Source organism: Vanacampus margaritifer, chromosome 15, assembly GCF_051991255.1.
Source record: "Vanacampus margaritifer isolate UIUO_Vmar chromosome 15, RoL_Vmar_1.0, whole genome shotgun sequence".
Taxonomy (NCBI): Eukaryota; Metazoa; Chordata; class Actinopteri; order Syngnathiformes; family Syngnathidae; genus Vanacampus; species Vanacampus margaritifer.
The window spans coordinates 11,113,550-11,138,132 of NC_135446.1; the positions used below are offsets into that span (position 1 = coordinate 11,113,550).

The 24,583-nt window shown below is 37.9% G+C and overlaps 1 long non-coding RNA gene across 2 annotated transcripts in view; it reads right to left on the reverse strand.

Annotated features, from left to right (window-relative positions):
• LOC144035283 (uncharacterized) overlaps positions 1-24,583 on the reverse strand; it is a 100,339-nt gene that overhangs the window by 39,861 nt on the left and 35,895 nt on the right. The window lies entirely within an intron of this gene.

A 24,583-nucleotide genomic window follows, 5' to 3' on the forward strand; every position in this document is an offset into this window, starting at 1 on the left:
ATTAAATAAAACATAAAAATGTACATGTAATGCCCAATGACATTGTAGTTCTTCTGGTGTGCCACCAGGGGCCAGTAAAATACAGACATTCGTAATAAACAAAGAGCTTTAAAACAAATGCACTCAATAAGCTGCAGTAATGTTAGTTTGCAGAGGATAAAGAATATATGTTTGTTTTCATGTGTTCAATTATCCACTGGGGTTTTATAGTCATGATTCTTCGAAGATCAACACTATAACTACAACTAATAAATTCTACTAATAAATGCTGATTAGAACATTGGTGTAAAGTTATGCTATATCTTTGTACGCTTATCAGTGCTTTTTGAGCTTTTGCGCCGCATCTAGGATCAAAAACAAATGTCTGACTTTGCAGTGGCCTCTCAGTAGCCCGATGTGGCGGCAGAGTCGCCGTGTGTAGTTTGCCTCGATTTGGCTCTCGACGCTCGCCAGTGCGGAGACCGAGATCAGCACTGACAGCACTTGAGTAATGGCACCCTGCTTTGGACGGGAATCTCATAAAGCTTCCGATAGGGCCTTCTATCTCGGCGTAACTAGGATGGATATCTCCCAGAGTGGAATTTAGACACTTTATTTAGGCTCAAAGGAAAACACGCTGCTTCTGCCCATGGATGCTGCAAAAGAGAATGTTTTAATTCCAACTCAGATTCACTGTGTTGTGACTGCAAGGGAATGAACATGCAAAGAAACCTTCCTTACGACTAAAGACAGACAGTGGAGTAGAATGCAGAGGACTATACTATACATGAATTAATTGACACAATGATATGGTTGCATTTCTGTTTTTAGGCAGGCTTAACCGTGTTTGGTTCCAGATTTACACTTATTGGTTTGAGTAAGGTTGATGTATTTGCCATGGCTTTATTCATGTAGGCCTACAGCCTGTATAGGATCCATCCATCCATTTTCTATAGCGCTTGTCCTAAGAGGAACAGCATGTTCAATAATATGACTTCAATTGACTCCATTGGGCAGAAAATAAAATTATATATATATATTATAATTAAAATAGTATAATTGTAATTTGATCTGAAAATTTGTATTCCAACACGTGGCTCTTATTTTGCATAAGTAAAACCTGCCAGTAAACCAGCATATTTGCAGGCAACCATGGTTTAGTCTGTTGCATGAATGGCAACTGACGGATACGCAAAACAAGTTGGTTTTACCTTTTGCCATCCAATTGAAGAGCAGTTATTTGTTATGTCTGTCCCTATATGCCACTGGCATAAATAGAATAATAACAATTTAAATGATAATAAAATAATAATAATAATAAACTGTGAATAATATATACTTTCAATTTTTACTCCAAGACGTAATACATTTTTCTAAAACTGCATACCGAACTGAAAACACAAAAGCACAAAACCAAATCGAACCGTGGAATTTGTGAGCTTCCTAATATATATATATATATATATATATATATATATATATATATTGATATTAGTGCTGTCAAAGTTAAAGTATTAACTGATTAATTAATCACAAAAATATCGCATTAATCATGAATTAACGCGGATGAATTATTAATTTTGACCATAGATGATCCTTTAGCGTGACAGTGGATGGCTGCGTTCAAGGTAGCACAGGTTGTGTTTGAGCATTAAACATAATTACATGCATTAAAGTAAATTGCGTATGACGTTTAGAATATTTGTTCATGTCAAAATATCGGGGTTATCTTTTTTCCCCATTTTAAATTGTGCAAGTAATTCATTGATTAGAAAAAAAAGGTGGATGAGAGTGTGCAGTAGATAAAAAAAATATTGAAGTTGTCTTCATAACATTAAATGTCAAAAGAATTAACATATAACCGGTGCTCTTCAAATTTGGCGAGAAAAAAAACTTTTTTTATTAAGTGATTAATCTGATTTAAAAATGTAATAGTTATATATATATATATATATATATATATATATATATATATATATATATATATATATATATATACACACACACACACACACTTATTTGGGATAGTTGAAGAAAATTGATCAGTTTGAATCCTTACGTCTGTAGAGAGCCGTTTCTCCAGCTAGTTACCACAGAAAGGCCAACGACTTGCACTGTGCTGCGCATGATATGAGCGTGTCCACGTACCCAATTGGAAAGTTTAAATGTCAGCCCTGCTCCAATGTGTCCATCATTGACTCATTCCCGGAAGTGTACATACCTGGCGAAAGTGGTGAAATGTTTACTAATTGTGGATGGCATTCAGTAAATGTCACATAAACAGTCAAGTTACGGAATGTGTTTCACAACGGGAGGGAAAAAAAGCTGACCGTACAACCATGATGTACTGTTGCTTAGAAGTGAATTAATTGCAGCACTGCGCAATCAATTCTGCTAGCTTATCCGCTAGGAGCTCTATTTTATTTTTTAATTAATCTCTAGCATTTAATTACCATCTTTTTTGATCAGTGTCACAGAAATGCACTTTAAGAAAAGAAGACATTTTTACGCAGAGTGCACGGGCGCCAGTCGACCAAAATGAGGTCCATCCTGTCAAAAGCCAGACCTTCAAACTAAAAGCATTTAGTATATAATGACACAATTTCACCAAATTTTCTTTAGCCACTTGGTGTCTTATTTAACTGTCACGGTCACTTCACAAGCACAAGCGTGTGAGTGGTTAAATAAATCGGAATTTGGTTAAATAAAGTGTGATAAAGTTGCTGTTATACTAGTATGCTTTTATTTTGAAGGCATCATTTTTGACAGGATGTTATGCCATTGTTTTTGTATGTTATAACTATAGCTAGTTATCCATCCATCCATCATCTCCCACAAGAGTCAAGGCTATAGCTCGTTATTATACATAAAATGTATTTTTAATCAACAATTTTGAGTGTTCAAAACTGATTACTGTAATGGGATTTATTTCCATTGGTCCACTGGCCGGGATTCTGTACAATTTGGATTTAGTTTCACTTTACTAAAATACAGCAATCTTGCCTTTGTATCCTTGTCACATTTACAGTTTGGGATGTAGCAACTTTTCATTGTCACATTCTAATTCCTCTGTTACCCTTTCGAGTGTGATCTTTCAGCAGTCGCGAGGGAGCGTCACTGTCGTTGTCAGCATGTCGTGAGCAACGCCGCAAAATTAATCGTGCAAGACTCCGGCAAAGGCATTAATTTATCATGTAAAGGTATAAATTACAGGGAGAAAACGGAGACACATTAATCTTCATGGGGCAAAAAAGCCAAATCGGCAGAAAATGAACACGCCAGACTACTTTGATTTGCTTACATGTGGAGAAAATGAATGGTTGGAGTTCATCTATGAGCTTTTGAAATTTCTGCTTGAAGCAATGCTTAAGTCTTAGTTACTCAAAATACTTTTGACTGTTTCGTAAACATTCTTAGAATTTAAGCACCCATTTCCACAATAAATGCTGTTACCACAAAAAAGGCTCACTCATAACGAATATAACTTAATATATATAATATTTTACAGTGTTTTCTGTAGAATTCTTCTATATTGCAACTAAGCTCCACATGATTTCTACCTTTGCTCTTACCGTGCTGCCATTCATAAATCATGCTTAAGATGCCCACAGAGCTCGCAATACCTCACAAAGCAAGCGTACTCACTCAGTGACCCGAGATCAGGTTATGTTTGATCGCATCAGACCTTATGTCCTGATGTTACATCACAGACACAGAACCTCTGACCGAGGGCGGGTTGCTTGTGGTGTTTTTATTTATTTATTTATTTTTGGTGGGGGGGGGGGGGGGTATATTTCTGCACCATTCACTTTTTTTCATGTCTGCTGTGCAGAAGGTCATTAAATAAGGACTTAAAAGTGCTCTCTTTAAGATAGCTACTAAATTTGTGAACGGTTTCAGTAATGTTGATCTTCCACAATTGTCTTTTGTTGACCGGCGGAATTGGGAATCGGAAGTGGCATCGGAGACCTAACGGTACAACTGGTAACTGTTTACCAATATCTTTCAGAACTGGTTTCGATTTGAGTTCCAGCTGTGGTGTCATGCGTTCATATAATTAGACATCAGTAACGATTAGGGGTTGATGAGTACCGATACCAGTTGTCGGGACGATACCTGGCTTTATTTCAAGGTATCAGTTCTTGCGCCAGCAGCAGATACCAGTATCGGCCGCCCTCTTGTGGCTATTAGAAATGGGAAGAATATAAGAATATAAAATTGCCAATAATTTCATGCAATTTTAAGGAAAAATTCAATATCAGGATGTTTAGGTCTTTAAAATGATCTGCAGTTGTTTTGTTTTGTTTTTTCAAACATACTAGTGGTATCGGTACTTGGCATCGGTATTGATACCATACTGGTCAGAAAAAAAGTGGTATCGATGTGGTCCCTAGTTTTGATTACTTTCGACAGTGGTTCCGGTCAGTGTGAAAAGAAAAAAAAAATACAATTAAAAAAAATCACAAGGTGAAACTCACAAGCGTGACTTCAAAACATAACAATTTGCTAGTTTGTCACTATGATAAAGTGTGCTGGCTCCATTTGCTTGTCAAAAAAAAAAAAAAGCAAATGGAAACAAAGTCGTTTGCGTTAAGGGAAAATTCAATCTTCTTTGCAATCACCTGCCTCCCTAAAACTTTGGCTGATGAAAGCTATTACTCATAATGTAGATAAAATAGGCCTTAATCGCCAAAACATCTATTAAAGATTAATATGAAGTGATATCATAAAGTAACGCCGCAGTTGTCAAAAAGTTTGAAAGTTGTTTCAGACTGATTCCTGTGAGAGGTAACACTTGCAGCTCTTTCTCGCTAATCCTGCATTTTTTAAGGCATGCCAAGTGAAATGGTTATTGTTAGATAAGAAGGGCAGGAGCCAGAGAAATCAATACAATTCTTATTATCTTACTTCTGCAGGGGAGGAAAGAATGCACCAAAAGCTGCTTTTCAGTCAACTAACCAACGCTAATTAAATGCATAATGAATTGTGTCATGTCTTCTTTAAACCGTTTCATTTTCCTTTTCCTCAGCACGCCTAATTAACTTGATTTGTTATTGTTTTTTGTGTGTATTGATCCATGCGTCAAGCACATTTTTACCGAAGGCGTTTACTTCCCAAAACAGGTCAGTGATAACTGTAAGGAGGCGTTTGCCAAAAAAGGAAGACTATTAGTTTATTTTTTTGTCTTTATACTTGCATGTAAAACTCAACTGCCTCAACTGACAAAAGCCCATTCAGGAAGCAAACATGGTGAGCTAAAACTGTCGGGTCAATTAATTGTGTCCCAATGAGATTCAGTCCAAAAGCGAGCTGAGAAAACTTGTCTGAAGTGAACAAATTTATAGCCAATTTTTATTGCAGCCAGCTTTAACTGCAAACATTTTGGCCCAAACTAATTGTTTACCTAAAAAGTATACAGTTGGCTAGTTCTTGTGAATCCAAAAGCTAACTCAAAACATAAATCAGTTTCTACAACAGCCCGTTTAGGCTGCAAGCATGTAGGACAAAAATGAATTGTGCTCCCCTATAATTATTATTCCAAAATCAACATTTTAATAATTATTTTTTCTGCGCCGGAAAGCCAAATTTACTTCCGAATTCTACAGCAGCCCGTTTAGTCACCAAACATTTTTGAGACAATTTTAGCTGCGTTCTTAAAAATCCACCATGTTCAAAAGCAAGCAGAAAACACCTGATTTGAAGGGTCTGAATTTATATTCTTTTTTTTCTTTTTCTTTTTTTTACAGCAGCCCAATTAGGCAATAAACATTTTGGTACACATTTAATTGTGTCCTTAAAAATCCACCATGTTCAAAAGCAAGCAGAAAACACCTGGTCTGAAGGGTCTGAATTTATATTCTTTTTTTTTTGTTTTTTTTTTACAGCAGCCCATTTAGGCAATAAACATTTTGGTACACATTTAATTGCGTCCCTAAAAATCCACCCTGTCCAAAAGCAGGCTAAAAATCATCTGCTCTGAGGGAGATACAATTACTTTTCATTTCTACAGCAGCCCGTTTAAGCAGCAAACCTTCATTTTCATGTTGTCCATGGTCAACTTGAAGCTATCCCAACTGACTTGGAGAAAAAAGAGATACACTATCTATTGTCCAAGAACAATTACAAACTGCAATTCGATATTGTGCATTGATAGAGTGACAGATAGTGATGCACTGCAATCTCAATATTTCACCAGACAACCATTGGGTTCTGGAAAGCATCCAAACTCCTGTAAAATACTCAGAGGCATCACGGTTTAGAGGTTGCGTACTTTTCCCCTTACGTTTGCGCTAGTAAGAAAAAAAAGATAGAAACTGTCCAAAATCTGGATCAATTTCGGGAACATAGGTCAGCAGCCTCAATTGCCCGCAAGCAGTTACCCAAGAGCCCTTGCAGTTAGCCGCAATCAATGGCATCTCTTGCTGAATGAAGGCAGCCGCGGCATTATCAATCGCAAACAGCACCAAGTACTGAGAGCGTTATCTCTGTCAGGGCAGAGATGGCCTGCATCTGCATCTGCAATCAGCTGTTCCACTACAATGGATCTGTGAAGGACACTTCAGAATTGATCAACTGAAAAAATATATAATTAAGGGTAATTATCCAAGATTAAAGTTGTAACAAAGCAATAGCAATATGACATTATTGTCGTATTGTTTTTTACCCCTTAAAAACAAATAGTTTTTCCTCGCAAAATATTGCGATTTATTTTATTTTATGAAAGTTTTTAAACATTTTAGTTGCCTTTGACATTTTACATTAAACCTTAATGAAAAATCCCTTTTTTTATAAATACATTGCCATTTCTAAATTTGTAATAAAAATGTAAACCTTTGACATTTTACATTAAACCTTAATGAAAAATCCCTTTTTTTATAAATACATTGACATTTCTAAATTTGTAAGAAAAATGTAAATCTTAATCTAACTTTATAGTTTTCCACGGAATATAAAACTGGTAAAAGATTTACTTATTCTTGTAATACTGTTTTGTTATTGTTGTTTTTTTTTTCAAACTAAAATAAGAGTCCATTCATTTGTTGCTTTCGAGGCACGCAAGAACACAGTATTTTATTTTATTTTTTTAGCAAACTTGTAGTTTTGATTTTATTCTTACAGTATTACATCTGTATTCCACACATTTAATTTTTTTTAAAGAAAAAATAATTTTGGCATAATTTTCAAAATAATAATAATCTTGTTACCATATTTTCAATTTTTTTTGTTCAGCCATGAAATTAATTTGATATTTTGACTTTTTTTTTCATTTTACATTTCTGTTTTGATTTAGTACAGAGCTGAATTAGTTTTTGCTACGCTCCCCGAGTTAGCAGAAAATATTTTGCGCCCCTCCAACTCTCCACTGTGACTATAAATAGCATCATTTTTCTATAAAATTGTTGTAAGTACATTTCTGCTGATGAGCCAGTACTCATTCTGCACTGTCTGACAACCAACCAACTGTAGTGCATGTGCAATGACACTTTATTCTAGAACAGAAAAAGAAAACTATTTGAGAAGCACTAGTTTTGCAATTGGTATGATGACTTTCTTACAGTACTTGCAAGATTACATACAACCTAATATATGACAAATACAACTTTATTTCTAATACCGTCATTTTACATTTTTTTCATCATTTGATGACTATTTAGCATATTCATTTTCTGACTTGACTGAATTCTATCATAATCTTTCTAGCCTTCTTAAATTTAGCCATTTTGTTTTGTTTTCCTCATAATGTTACTATTTTAACAGTTATTTAAAAATAAAATTTTCAGAGTAGCATTTGACTTCATTGGATTACACCATCAGAGAAGATGCAAATTGGATGAAATAAATACAGCCATTAAACATGACTCAAAGGCTGTGTAAATCTTTGCTGCACTTTTCTTATAACAAGTGACAAAAGTAGCGCAACGGAAGAGGTGCTTCTTCCGGTTAACCTGCGGAATATGAATGCATTCTGCGAATGTAGATTTATGACCATTCCCTCGGCTGTCTGTATTTCACTGAAGTGAAACTGACAAAAGTGGACGGGGGGTATCTCTCGTGAACGTGCGCCGCACAGTTCTTTATTGAATAATGCAGCAGAGCCTTTAGCTCAGCAGTCCTCCCTAATGTGCCCAACACTAATTCTCCAGGAACATCGCAGGCTGACTGCACAGCGTGGATGTCTGCTCGTCTCTGCCTGATATAAAGACATAGAAATCATTCATGTTCACTCAGCCGTTGAATTGACTTTTTCTCTTTTTTTTCTCTTGCAGGGATTTATCGACGTACAGTGAAAGACAAGGTTGCTTTAAGCCTGTTTGAATGTGAAATATCCACTCATTTTGCTCTTGCTGAAGCATGGACGTCTACATTCTTTCATCTGCAGAATTTGTGGTCGTCTTATTTAGTTTCGGATAACTGACAAACTGAGGTTGCCTTCCCACCCCAATCATCATTTGCAGCCTTTGGCCATTTATTGTCTGAAACGTTATTGTCTAATTTGCTATTTGGCATTACCACTTAACCAGCTCTGATTGGTCTCCATTTCATCCTGTGAAAGGACACAGCATAGACAGCAAATGGATAACCTTCAAGACAATTACCTAAATGCTATACATTTCCTAAAAAAAAGTCACATTACTTGATTGCAGAAGTAGGTGGTTGTAAAAAGTCTACACACCCATGCTCAAATGCCAGACACTTATGAGATACATGAGGCCAAAATGAGCCAATAACCTGTACAGCTAATTTTTTTTTAAAAATGAGACAAAAGTCAGGAAAGCCTGCTAGAACAGCGGAACTTTATTAACTTAACTTTACTGTTTAACATAAATTTAGAAATTATATTTTTTACTTCCCCTCTCGAAAATATTTATGCTGCATGTTTTAGATCACATTAAAGGGACACTTGACTCACTGAGCCATTTTCGGCAGTCAATATTTTGTCTGTAATTAACGTGATTACTTCATTATTTTTAATGTACAATTAATACCTTTAAAAAACTAATTTTTACACTTGCTGTCACCTGTTTTTTGGGTTTGGTCAGCAAACTCAGCCATGATTGGTCGTTACCTACTTCTTGAGCACAGGTGATGTCATCTTCAGTCGACAGAAAGTGGAAAATTAGTTTTTAAATGTATCAATTAGCATGAAAAATAATGAAGTTATCAAATTACTTCTGGACAAAATATTAACTTTTTACTGCTGAAAATGCCTTAATGAGTCAAGTATCCCTTTAATGAATGTTTTGTAATGATTTATCTTTGCGTCATTTTCGGTTTATGGCATACCTGTAAATACATGGCAATTGAACAGGGGTGTGTAGACTTTTTACATCCGCTGTATATGATATGAGCATTCAAAGGGCTTTTTTTTTTAGGGTATTTGCTCTCAAATCTCAAAAATAACTTTGGCAACTGTTTTATAATGAATTCCTCAGAAAAATCTATTTGGTGGAAAAATACAAAAGAGGAACCAAAGAGACTCACAATGCGTGCAAGAATAGCAAATAATGACAGGACTTTAGTCTCATCTGATGCTAATGCTCATGACGGCGCCGACAAGCACCAAGCTGTGTGTTGATAGCTCATTGACAGCTTAAAAAAAAAAAAAGGATATCGATCTGCGGAAAAATAGATAGAAACCCAACCACAATTGCAATTTTACACTAGTGGTAAAAAGCTTATTAAGAATTTATTTGTATCAAAGCTAAGGAAAAGGTTGCTGTGTTTAGTTTCAAGGTGGGTATTATTTTCTGTCAGCCAAAGCCAGACCGCAGGTAAGTGGCCGGCGTCCAAAAACAGCCGACTGTAATGCCCTTTGGCTGCAGTTTCCCGCTCGCGGTAATGGCCGCTGGCTGTGGGCGCGGTTGCCGCTTTTCCACGCGCGCTGGCCTCTTTACAGCTGCGCTCTTGCCAATCGCACAGATGCTAATAAACAAGCGTGCTAAGATTCTCGCTGGGCACGTATGCTGCGGGTTCACCTCCAGAATCCAGCGCACACGCTTCCAGCAGTGGAGGGCGATAACGGAAAGGAGGGAAAGTGAGCGGTGAATGTTAAACACTGCGGACTAATGATATGCTGCGGCGATTACACAACATCCTCTAATTTAAGGTCGTCAAACTGGTAGTTCAGGGTAGGGGCGGACTTACAATTAGGCGAGCGCAGACGATTGATTGCTTGGGGCCTGGAGATTAATAGGGGGTCCTCGAACATCTCATAAAAATGCATGAATCAAGATTTCTTCCGTTTAATGCCATTATTATTCTTTTAGTCTCAATTCACACGCTAAAAACATGCAAAATCCACATCTTTTCTCTCATGCGTTTTGTGAGATTTTTTGTTTATTAGGAGTGTGTAGACTTTGTATCCATCAAAACTGCAGAGACTCTATCGTATTTTTTCTACTTTCAAATTCCGCCTGCGAGCCAAATTGGACCTCCTAGTGGGCCAGTTTTGGCCTCCGGGCCATATATTGACATCCACTTTACTCGCAAGAAACATTGAGCTCATTTGCACACTTATCTACTGTTAACATTGTCAACATTTTTAATTCTTTATTTTATATTTTAACCATTTTGAATTTAGTTATAGATGTGTAGATGCACATCTACACAGGTGTAATAATGTCAAACTCAATATAACTCGACCTTAACCTATCTGTTATCTTGTTTTGTCTAAATTCCCTGTTTTGTCCTGTTTGTGAAAATTCAAGTTCAATCTAGCATACTGAGATTCTGTTTTGTCTAAATGTGAAAGTTCAATCTAGCATACTGAGATTCTGTTTTGTCTAAATGTGAAAGTTCAACAACCTAGCATACTGTGAGAATGTAATCTGATTTTCATATTTGATGGGAGGAGAGAGGCGTTTTTCTGTACAAACTCTGATTGTAATAAAAGGGCTGTGTCTCCTGGGGGGAGGGACACACATTCTTGGATGACACTGCTTGGGTGATATGCAATTGTGTGACCAGAGATCTCTGTAATAAATCCACCTTGCAAGGACCCTTTTCACAAGAATCTCATCTTTGATTTATTTGAACACGCAAAATATTACAAAACTTATTATAATCCTTCACTACCTATAAAACATCCTGTAGGCCCCTCCACTTACAGTCTGAATAAATGACAAAATCTTCCATTATAATTGCATTTTGATGGCGTTATAGGAATCTCTTTTATGTACGGACGTCATCTTTTTATTAAGTAACCTGATAAGACGGCAGCTATGGCATCCTTTTGTGATCATCCCGTTCACTTTGAATGTAATTCACGGTGCAGCATAATGCGACAAGACTGGCTGTCATGCATTTTCATGTCTTATTTAACACACACTTACCGCTTATATATGGCCTTTATCAATTATTTAGGGGCACTCCTCAAATGTTCGCGTGGTAATTAATTACAAACGTAGCTGACTGCCCCATTTGCAACAGTTGCTGCGAGGTTATTGGCCTTTCCAATAAACAGCTAGCCTCCGTTTTTTTACTTTCTATTTTTTTCTCTTTTTTTTTTTTATGAATGTGGTGGTAAAAATGTAAATGTCGTGCATACATGTGCACATGTTTATTTTTTATGTTGTTTTCATCATGGGACCATTACTATTAATATGGTTGTTGTTTTTGTGCCCATTGTTCTGTCATCCCCCCTCTAGTCTAAACTTCTGTTCTATTATTATTGGATTGTGATAAGCTCAGACTGACCCCAATAAGGGCAAGCACTAAAAAAAAATGGATGGAGGGAAAATGTAATTTACCAAAGCAAAATGATCATATGAACAAAAATATAGATGCAATGAACAGCAAATACCAGGCGCAAATGTGCAGCAAGATGCTCTTTTACCAAAGTTTGACGGTCAGCGCGTGGGATGGAAGACCACCAAAGAAGAACAGGGAGTAAATTATTTTGAGCAATTAATATTAATGAGTTAATACATGGGGATTTCAAAATGCCAAGCTCAAAGGGCAAAGAGGCAAAAGGGAGCAGAGATGAGAGAAAATGATGTTAAATGAAAAGGCAAAAGTGCAATTCAGGGCTTCTGGAGACTCATTTCCGACATTACAAGAATAGATTTTTGAATTATTATTATTATATTATTATTATTTTTAGATTGGTTGATGAGACAGAGAAATGTATTATCTTTGAAAACTATTCTGCTGAATTGCAAATTTTCATTATGACCGCTAAAAGTGTTGGATGCATGCGTATTTCGCAAGTGAGAAATGCATTATTTTAAGAAGAAGCCTTAAAAAAATAAAAAAAATAAAAAAATAAAAATTCTAGACAACAGATGGCGAGTTAATTTAACACTTGAATATTGGCTGAAGCCGTGCTAGCTGTGCATAATGAGCTAAAAATACTGGCGCGATGCGGTAGGATCACTTTGCGGTGTTGGCGCTTTGTACACACCACTTCATTTGAATTTCCAGTCAAATGTGAAATACATTTAGTATTGCATGGTTTTGAGACATATCATGCGTTTTTGTTGAGTGGATTCAAAAATCAATATTACATGTCACACACTGAGCCCATCCCCATATGTACAATGTAAAGTTTTGAATCTTTCCATGGAACAACAATGAAGAAAGGACACTTTGCTGCAATGTAAAGTAGTCCGTGTGGAAATTTGCTCACAATAACTCAACACACAGCCATGAAGGTCTTGACCATTGGCACAAAAGTAAAAAAAAAATCATCTTGAGCTGGTAATAAAATGAATTGGTGCTGCCTAGGGGTTGGAAGCGAATACTTTATTTTGGTTCCTAGTCAAATTAAAAATGATGAAAATTGGGTTGATGTTGGGGGGAAAAAAAGCATTTCTGTTTCACTCGAGCTTTTATTGTATTTGAGGATGGACATTTGCGTTTTGCTTGTGACTGTGCTATCAGAAAGCTACCGTATGCAAGTCTGACAATATGGCGTCTCCAGTCAAAGACCATACAGGTGCGAAGGACCTAAAGAGAAATTCAAGCAAGTAGAAGTTTGTAATCATCTCAGTGTGGCATCTAGCAACGAGTAAATTAGAATGCTTGCGAATGGTTTTCTTTACCGATCCCATTTGTTATGCATGACAGAATCATCCGGGGGCGTTGCTCTCGGCTGCTAAACCAAAACACCCACTGCTAAGACGCCTTAGGAAAGCCACTTTTTTTTTTTTTTTTAAGGACCTACAGTTCCTATTTCGTGAGTCTTTTCCTTCAGACTCCCTGGCTGCACCCAACTGTGAAGACCATGATAATCCTCCTCTAATATTGTATTTGCCTCAGGTTTCATCCTAATTAGCTTAACGTGATCAAGCCAGTCTCCGTGGTGACCCATTTGGAAGATGATCATTTTGTATTTTTTTGGAGGTGTGAGGTGAGGGCTTAGTTACCAGAATAAGGCTAGGGCTAAATATTTGAAGGAAAAACGTATTTTAGGAAGTTCATTTGCATCTTGACATAAGGCCACACACTCTGACATGCATAAAATATCTTTCGCCAACCTCCCCGCAGGCATGAATCGTGTTTAAAAAAAAGGGGAGGGAAAAAATGAATCCATGTCGACTTCAATAGAAATATATACTGTTGCTTTGCAAAACAACGTGGAAAGAAGCGCTTCTTCCCCTTGGGACAACACGCAATATAAACATAATCTTTTATAAGTGACAATAAACAATTTAACATCAGAAAATGGACCCTCAAAGTGCACAGCTCAGCTGCTCCATTATGTGTTTTCTCAAACAGTAATGTCACATTTCCTCCAGCTTTCTCACGCTCTTTTCTGCACAGGTGAGGCAATGCGACCTCAGCAAAGTATTTGTGTCTTAGAAGCACGTGCCGGCCCTATTTATCAATGATGTCATTGTGAAAGACAAATAAAATGCAACAGACTTGCAAATGAGTCAGGGAGATAAGCTGATGCCGAGCTAATGCGCCTCGTATTGCTCAGTTTAGGATGAAGTCATTGATTTTAGTTGGAATGCCAAGTTGATTGACGACCAAGGACGGGAGCGACTTTTGTCAATAAGGTGAATTACAGTGTCAGCAAAAATATAGAAAATAATCTAAATAATCAGATTTGGGATTTACTCTGTTTGCTGACGTGCCTTTAAGAAATTCTTTGGTCCTTCCTCAGGTCTCCTGACGGCCTCACGACTCTGGCTGGAAGTGTTCGGTTTAGGTGAACGGTATGGGATTTTTTAATAGGTTTTAGGTGAACTAATGAATACACACTCACACGCACGCACACATACTCACCCACACACAAACTAAAAATTGTTTTTTTTTTTTTTTAATAATAAAAAAAAGAGATAGCAATGATGATGACATGTCAAATCGGTAAAATTACCGAATTAACAATACTGAGCTCTCCAGATAAAAAAAAGAAGAAAAAAAAAGAAAATAATCTAAATAATCAGATTTGGGATTTACTCTGTTTGCTGACGTGCCTTTAAGAAACTCTTTGGTCCTTCCTCGGGTCTCCTGACGGCCTCACGACTCTGGCTGGAAGTGTTCGGTTTAGGTGAACGGTATGGGATTTTTTAATAGGTTTTAGGTGAACTAATGAATACACACTCACACGCACGCACACATACAAACTAAAAATTGTTTTGTTTTTTTTTTAATAAAAAAAAAAGAGAGCAATGATGATGACATGTCAAATCGGTAAAATTACCGAATTAACAATACTGAGATAAAAAAATATATATATCAGATTTGGGATTTACTCTGTTTGCTGACGTGCCTTTAAGAAACCCCAAACGGTTCCTCTTGGTGGTGAGAGGCAAGTAAATGTAACATTCCCGCTCAACCGAAAAGCACTTTATGTGAGACGTAACTGCACAAACAACATGTAAAACCTTGGAGAAGAATCCTGAATAATAAGGGCGAGCGGGCTCAAGCACTTCCAACACTGCAAAAAGGACAGTAGAAAATTTAAGGAACAAAATAGAGTAAAATAAGATAATTATTACTTCAAATAAGCTAAATTATATGCCAACAGAACACGAAAATTTTACTTAAATTAACATTTTGAAAAATAAGAAAATACTAGGCCCATATCAACCACAACGGTCTTGAAAATAGTTTTTTGTAATTATGACCCTTTTCGAGCTGAACTATTTTCTTAACTCTTTCACTGCCAGACGTTTTCAGAAACGGGATGTCCCCACTGCCAGCCGATTTAAGCATTTTGAGTGATCTTTCAAGGTCCACAGAAAATGTTGTGTTTGGACTATGGAAACACACATACTACCAAATGAAAGATTGGACTCTCAGCTTTCATCAGAAAAAAAAGTTTGTTTCTACCTTATTCCGTTCTTCAGTAATCAACAATAGAAAATGGTTACTTTCACCGAAATTCTCTGTTTTGAAACAAAAAACGGAGAAAAAGAGCTTTTTGTGAAACGATGTTATTTCATGCACTCTAGTGAATTCTACACTTCTTTTTGTTCATGAATGATGCCACAAACACCTAAATAGTGCTTTACTTCTGTAAAACGCTTTCACCAACAATGAAAAAGTGTTTTTTGATTGCAAAATACGTTTATTTCCATTCAACAGTGTAACAATTTGACAAAACAATTTCGCAAACTATTTACAAATGTGTGCAACTGTGGTACTACTTACAATTATGTGGATGTTTCAAATACAGTTTTTCCTTTTGTAACGCTCTCCTGCGTGCAAGGAGACGCCAGGACTCGCACAACAGTTTACTTTCACTTTCGCATTGGTCCGTTTTGCGTGCAAACGTTACACTTTCTTGACGGCCTTTTTTTCCGGGGAATAAAAAGCAAGTAGCAGACTGTACACACTTCCTCCGATGAATATGCATTGGACTCGGGGCACTCTCCGTCGTCCAATCGAACGTCCGCCTGTGCGTGCTCGGATGTGCTCCGCGTTACGACACCGTCATAGCCGCCGCGTCAGCGGTTCCAATTTCGCCATCAAGCTCGGATTCACCTTCATCATCATCGATGATGATCATCGTCGTCATCAATGTACTATTTTAGCGTTGGTCGATGCCTTTCGTCTTGTAAGTGTAGAGCTGCTTGCAAACGCTCGCCATTGCCCGTTCCCTCCTCCATCTAGCTCCATCTAACGTCTTCTACTGCCGCGTCAATGCTTCTCAACCACGGAGTCACCACCCTCATCTTCATCATCGATGATGATCATCGTCGTCAACAATGTGCTCTTTCAGCGATGCTTTTGGTCTTTGAAAAAAACGTCTCGGGCGTGAGCTCCTCGCGACCGGCCGCCATTTTTCCTTTGTCTTCCATTCTCATCTCCTGCTCGACGCTCTAGCTCCGCCTTTACTGACGCCCACCCGATCTTGTCAAAAGAGAGTCATCGCTGCCCTCTAGGGGCCAAAAATAGTCATTAGGCACAACAGACCGGCTGGAAACTTTCACCACAGCTCCGGAAGTCTTGCCCGTACCCATTTCAAAAAAAAAATTAAAAAAAAATTGGATGACGTCTTTAGACGTCATTGGCAGTGCTCCGTAGGTTTTTACTTGACGTCTATAAACGTCAATGGCAGTGAAAGAGTTAAAATACATAAGTATTTTTTTTAACACTTGAGTTTCAAGCAGGGAGGTAACAGGTCCCATTTTCATTGCCTTTGGTATGATCCAGCCGTGGTTTGAACCCACAATCTCTAAGTCTGAGGGTTAGGCACTCTACCACAAAACCACTGAGCTGGTACTGGAATGAGGAAAAATGTGCTTAGTAAATATAACCAAATGAACCACTTCCATTTATCTTATAACTAGATAATGCAAAATCTTAAAATAAGAAAATTCAATATATAAAACCCCAATTCAGGGCCTTGGATGTTGATTAGTTGTCATCTTAAAATGTGGGAAATGCTTGTTTTAATCCTCACAGTACTTAAAACTGGCTGTTAACACTCAATGCCAAGACTGCTTGATCAAATAAGATAATTAAGTAATAAGTATCTTAAAATAAGCACAATGATCTTGTTTGAAAATTGAATTTTAAGTAAAAATAACTTGCCAAAACAAAATGAGCAAATTTAGGTTAAATTAAGAAATTATATCTTACTTAAGATTTCAGTTTTTTGTAGTGAAAGCATGCTGCCCATGGAATGCCTGACTAAATATAGAAATAAGGACTTAATGCGGCTGCAAAGTAGAATTTCCAAACTTGCACAATAAATTGTAAAAATAGAATTTTAATAGTTGTCCATCTCAAACATCATCCATGCATTTTTTTATTTTGCAAGTTGTCAGAGTATTAAGTGTAAAGTCATCACAACTAGCAAAGAGTGCCAACCATTTGAATCACTGGGACGGAAATTCTTCTTTTTTTTTCTTCACGAATTCGCATCGGCCATCTGTCGTCTTGTATACCTGCTTCCATTTATGCAGCAATCATCAAATCTCTCAGCTAAATTTACTTTTGCATGGAAATGGACGCTTAAGATGAAATGGCAGACTTTGTGTCTTTTCAGCCATGCTGTTTCTAATTTTTATTTATTTATTTATTCATTCATTTAGGGCGGTCTATTGATGATAGACATGCCAACCAAAATTCCTGATTTTAATTAAGTGAAACTAGCTTTGGGGCTAGTAGAGGTGGAAAGATCACGACTTGTTGACAAGGATGCTTTGTCAAGTCTCAATGGGATTAGAAAACGGGCAAAATGGCCTGATTTATAGGGCATTGGACAAGATTAACAGTTTAATTTGAAACTGACAAAAAGTATGATTTTCAAGTTAATGTGATTTCTTCTGTCCAGACATACTACACAGATACGATAAAAACACACTAATTACATTTGTAGTTTTATTTCCCATGTACTACCATTACTGACCCCCCCAAGGCTTTTTTTCCCCTCTAAAGACAAGTGGCAGCCGAATAACATTTTTGACATGCCCCTCTGGTATAAACACACCCGCCCGTTTATTATTTAAAAGCATGTGTTTGAGAAAATACAAATTTTTGTGCTGACTGCTCATGTTAAAGGTTTTCCAGACGTTTGGTGGAAAAAAAACAAAAGACACACCGTCGTGCTCACACAAGATCCCCCCCCGGCCTCAACACATGCACTTTCGTTCCATTGAAAATCATTACAGGTTTTGCATGCTTTTATGCATTCCTGGGCAAGCGGCTAAGTCAAGTAAGAAATATGGAATTTAAGTGTTGCACTCTGTTAATTACAGCTCTCAAATAGAACATACCTTCTGCATTTTAAGGAAAAATCTCAGGGGCAAGGGGCAACTTTTTAAAAACTAGCATTTTCTCGCCGATGCAAGTGAACCCTAGCAGCCATCCAGTACACAGAAATGGTTTTGAATTGCCGCCAAAATGGAATGGATGTTTGCACCTCACATCAAAATTGTAGGAAAGTTGGTTAGGTTGTTTCCTGCTTATAGGGGAAAATAAACCAACCACCAAATGGCTTTCAACACCTACTTTTCTATCCCACATTTTTCTGCTTTGTGGAGGAAATTAAATTTCGCCCAAAATGGCAGCTAAGCACTTAGAACAAAGGTGATCACCATGCACCAATATTATACAGTCAGTATTCAATATATATATATATATATATATATATATATATATATATATATATACATACAGTATGAGGACACGCTTATTAAACAAAATAGCTCAAACATGTTTGTGGTCTTTACTAGCACTGAAAATGCTGACTCTTGATTCCGTTTTATCTGCCTCTCCTTCTGCATGAAATTGATGATGAATAATTACTATGACATTCAGTGTGCGACTCCATACATTGAAACATTTCAGAAATCGCAATTCATTCATTAGTTGTATAATTTAGAAAGCTCTCTGAAACTGAGGCACGCGTGCTAACCAGTGACGATGTCAATAAATGTCAAATATTGATTGTATAAATATTTGTATTCTCTTATTATATAAACTCAAAAGCAAAAAATAATACATTAAAAAATGCACCTATGATTACCATTCACTGGCACTGGATGCATGAGTCTTTGCAGATTATGCAATTGAAACATGCCGCTCATGCCAAGTCTCCTTCGATCATGATGTCATTTGTCGCGCTTACAGAATAATGTAGTATTCAAATAGCTAAAAGGAGGTCAGGATTCAAATACCTCCTGAAACGCATGCACTGATTAATTCTGCAGGCGACAAAGGTTTAAGCCATGGTTGAGCTTTTCCGCTCCTTGAGTATGTCATTTAAAATAGTTGTGTGCCGTCCTTCGGAAGGACAGTCCGAGTTGTGTGCTCAACTGACAATTGAAATCCAACCTGAGACAACATGATTGGCTAAAGTTTGTATTTGCAAGCAGCACACACCTCTAAGCAATTTGGACGCTAATGGCAGCCCTTTTGCGGCCAATTTAAGCTTTGCTCGTTTAATTAAAATTAAATGGGTCTACAGTATATCCGCACGCACTTTAAACTACCTGACTTAGATTGCTTAAACGGCGTATTGGTTCGATATTAAGTGGACGGAAAGGGGATCGTTTTGGAACGTCGGCCCCTCATTTGCACTCATGAATATGCATGCAAATGAGGCGGTAATAAATGAAGCACTAAACATGAAAAAGGAAACAGTACACACAAGTGCAAAGTTTAAAGAAACCAATAAAGCAGGAGGTATTAAGTGCCATAATTAGTGATTATTTTTCTTATGAAGGCACTGTGTTCGTTGAATATACTGTAAGGGTTATTCTTGCTTTTATTTTGTCCCCTGTGTTTTTTGTGTTTTGATTGTCTCGACACATTTCTCACTTCAACACCAGCCTACTGCCCGAAGCCAGCTGGGATAGTCTCCACCACCCCCCGCCCGCCCGCGACCCTTGTGAGGACTAAGCGGGTAAGAAAATGGATGGATGGATGTACCCATTAAAACTAATTTGCTCCCGAAAACGTTCTATTTCATATATTTTAAGTGTCCCAAAGTCGTATTTATACGTTTTTTTTTGTGTTTTTTTTAATGCTAGAACATACAGATGGCTTTCATGTATCCTCTCAACGGCAAAGAACAGTTGAAGAAATGGTAGTTATTACACAAACGGCCAGCAGGTGGCAGCAGAGCCAAAGAGATCAATCCATCCATCCATCCATCCATTTTCTTGACCGCTTTTCCTCACAAGGGTCGCGGGGGTGCTGGAGCCTATCCCAGCTGGCTTCGGGCAGTAGGCAGGGTACACCCTGAACTGGTTGCCAGCCAATTACAGGGCACACAGAGACAAACAACCATACTCACAATCACACCTATGGACAATTTGGAGTGTTCAATTAACCTGCCATGCATGTCTTTGGAATGTGGGAGGAAACCGGAGTACCCGGTGAAAACCCACGCAAGCACGGGGAGAACATGCAAACTCCACCCAGGAAGGCTGAAGCCCGGACTCGATCTCACGTCCTCAGCACTGGGAGGCGGACGTGCTAACCAGTCAGCCACCGTGCTGCCTCAAATAGATCAATTACATTTCTAAATAGATTTGTGAATAAAGATGAAATTTAGCTATATTCTAATGCTAATTATTTTTCCCTGATGAAAGAAGAGACTCTAATCTTTCTTTTGGTAGGTTCCATGTCTTTATAGCAAAAGAACACAATATTCTGTGGACCTTACAAAATCAGTCAGTCAAAAATCCAATAAAACACCCAGGAGCGAAAGGGATTGCTTCAGTGAAAATGGCTAAAGTATTTTGCTATATATAATAGAATGGCTGAAATAACTAGGATTATTTATAGGACTTGTCGACATTAGCATGTTGGTTAACCTTGTTTAACCGCGAGCAAACTCAGGTGTGGCCCGTTAATTTCTGACATATACAAATGCTAGTGGTCAGAATGCTTAAAACCTCATTCCAAGGATGATTTGTACATTTGTTGCTCCAGCACCGGTCTCCTTCAGGCTACCTCGGTTGTGCTGTCAATCATAGGAAAAAGGTATAAACACCACTTCTGCCGACCCACTTGAGTGTGACCACATCTCGGCGTCAGCACCACATGCAGTGGCGAAACCCTGCCCTATTTCAATCACTTGCGGCTTACCTTCACTGACATGGGTGACAAAACTCAGCGGGCTTGCAGAAGGGGACAAAAACACACCATAATAGATTCACTACACTCACCTCGAGGACAGCTGTGATAAATACCGGGTGGCCCCGAATGCAGCGTGCTGTGGGATACAGCTCATTCCACACAGCCAAAGATGTATACCAGGAAATGACTCGCATTGTATATCTCACTGAATGGCTAATGACACGCTGCACACACTGCGGCCTCAGTGGGAAGTTAAACTAATACAGGCTCAGGGAGGAGATTCAAAATCCTTGTCTACAAACCTCTGTGTTAAGAAAGGCCTGAACATTCTTCACAGAGCCCACTGAAACATTGCTGCTAACCAAAACAGCAGGACTGAAAATAGGTTTCAGTCTTCCGGTCCATTCTTATTCATTCCTATCAATTGTGTGAATTCACAGAATATTTGGAACCAATTAAAAGAGGTTGGCATTTCCGTCTCTCCGTCTGCCTGTCATTGACATATGACCACGTTTTTGGCTAGTGCTTTATAACGCAAAGTGGCGGAAAAATACATGGAATGAGAAAGACTGTCTGTACTGACCCAGTTCGACAGACGAAAACCTGTGCTCAGTCCATGTATTTTCTGTGCCCACCTCTGCCAAGTACTGATTCCTAACTCGCCCAGTTGAGATAGATGGCTTATTGTCACTGTTGCTAACCAAAACAGCAGGACTGAAGCACGTTTAACAGTGCCGACCCAGTTCGACAGACGAAAACCTGTGCTCAGTCCATGTATTTTCTGTGCCCACCTCTGCCAAGTACTGATTCCTAACTCGCCCACTTGAGATAGATGGCTTATTGTCACTGTTGCTAACCAAAACAGCAGGACTGAAGCCCGTTTACAGTTCCACATGGCATTAACTGTTAAGGGGAATGCTCCAGGCATCTGGTCTTGGACCCTTTCTGCATGTATTTACAGTATTTTGATAAAATTGCATTCCACATTTACTCTATTATAGTTAAGCAAATGACAAAACTCCAGCATGTTGCTTATTCACCTGATGATTGTAGCATCATTGTGTTAATGTTCGGATCGAATCAATAATTGGATAAGCCAAAAGTCCCCATTCAATTGAAAAGAGACAAAGTGGAGATTATTTACTTGACGACAAAGAGGATTAGCGTCATGAGCACATTGTTTCACAGGCTGCGAAAAACAAAAGTTTGTCATCTTTCCGCACGAACACACCTTGATCTCACCTTAATCTACCAGATAGATATCAGTGTAATCACCAAAACAATTTTTTTTGTAATAATCTATAATACCCCGAGACGTCAATAATTGCATTTTCTCACCACCTGTGATGATCCATCCTGCTAAATTATCAGACATCAACGTGAAATTACATGGATGCATTTTTTTTTTTAAATCACCTCCAACATACTTGGAGCAATATTATTTTATGCCCCCCCCCCCCCCCCCCCCAACCCAAACAGAGTGTGTGCTTGTGCGGTGTGGAGTCATCGTGTCTCTGTGACCCGCTATGTATCCCATGGTAACGCGCAAGAATGAAAAGCTTTCTTCCCGGCCTGCTCAGATCCTGACAACCAGGAAGCATCCAATCCATGTACATTCAGCACCTCCCCGTCAGCCTCGCTGCAGGCTGTCGAGAAAACCTGGTGTCGTCATGGCGCAGAGGAACAGGAAGGAACTCACCATATTTGGAATTACTTTTGCCATTGGGTATAGGTGGTAATGCCATTATTATAGTCATTCATTTAGTACGGTATTGTTTTAGTTTAGTTAACGTTGCAGCACATGAAATATAAAGCAAGTATAAAAGCATTTTTTTTTTTACATTTTGTTTTATCAAAGATATATTTTAAACAGAAGTAATTATGCTGTGAAGTCTCAACATGAACGCGCTGTTACTCTTTTAGCCAACGAGAAAAAAGGAAGAAAAAAAGTGAACTACAGACTCAGCAGAACTGACATGAAGCTATTTATTCGGACCATGGTTAGTCCACTCTTTTAGTTCAGATTTTTTTAAATATATATACTTAACTGTTGTTCTTGACCATTTTGCATAACAGCTAACAACGCTAGCATGTACTCTTAAGCAAAAACTAACATTATCATTAATTTGCATCCCTGCTACCCTGTTACCAATCAACAAATCACATTTATCTGTTATCTTTGAAACCATTCAAAAAAAAATAAGATATAAAATAAATTGGGCCCCTCCGTTTCCAACCAATTCATGAACGACGCATATGATTTTAGTTAACGATCTAAAAAATGCATATGTCATTTTTGTTGGATTTGTTGAACTACCACACTGACTTATGTAAAGTTTAAGTTTATTTATACTTATTTATGCTTGGGGTTTTGAAAACGTAACTAATACATCTGTTCAAGTGTTTAACTATTATAATAATCTTTTAAAAGTACATTGAAAACACACTTTAACCTGCCCTTTGTTTGGCCAATGTGCATTTCCGGGATATGAAAATATTGTGCTTGTAAATATGTGTACAAAAAAAATACCATATTGAATAAAAATAATAAGACTGAATAAAACAATGCTTGCAGTTGACAGTTGAGTTTATCTCAAGTTTAAGTGGTAGCTTTGAGGGGATCTTATATTAAAGGAGCCCCTCTTGAGTTCATCCTTTAGGAGAAAGAAACTGCCACTTGAAGCTCACATCATTTTTAATTCGAAAGAATAAATCATCCTCCCATTGCGCTTCAACAGTGCAGTGGCGAGAGAGGACTGAGTAAGTGGATGAGACTCTACTAGACAGAGATAAGGCCTTTTAAATAAAAGCAGAGGGTTCAAACGGGGGTCAACGCCAGTCGCTGCGGCTCAAGCGAGGAGAACGAGGCCGAGTGTTGTTAATTGTCACAACCAGTCAAGCCCGTTCATGTCATGCTTGGTGTTTACGAGTGCAAATACCTGCTGTTCCCTGCTCCTGTTTGCTTGACTGCCTTATTTGTAGGTTAACTTCCAGATGTCAGCATTTTCCCCAAGAGAGGTTTTGACCGGTTTGTCGAATTTCTTTTTTCTTTTTTTTCACCTCACCGACAGTGAGCCTTCTGAATTTGAATGGTTAAGTAGTTGACCAACTCACGATTCAAGGAGATTGTGGCGTCTTTTTTAGATATCCATTTATTACTATTATTACTATTATTATTATATGCTGGATTCCAATATAAGCAAATGAACCTCAGTAGAACTTTAAAAAAGTGAACATTAATGAAATTCTCTGCAGGATATCAGTAAAATCAGTGACCCACACATTGCCAGACAATTTACATCATACAGTATTTATGGCACCATTAGAGAAGCAAGCCCAGACAGGATATGCCCAAATATGGTCAGTTGTATGTATCACAGGGTTAAATCAGCCCATGCAGGATTTACCAATCGGATTTGTTTGTATATAAAATAACGTTGCTGCAAATGTTGTCTTACCTAAGAGAATGCTTCTTGTGCTGCTGTTTTGGTTAGCAACAGATAGCCAGTCTTAAAGTGTGTGACTCTGGGAATGTATAGCATATGGATACATAAATGCTTAAGGGAAAGAGGAAACCCCACATCTCCATGATGATATGCTATATAATATTAGCCGA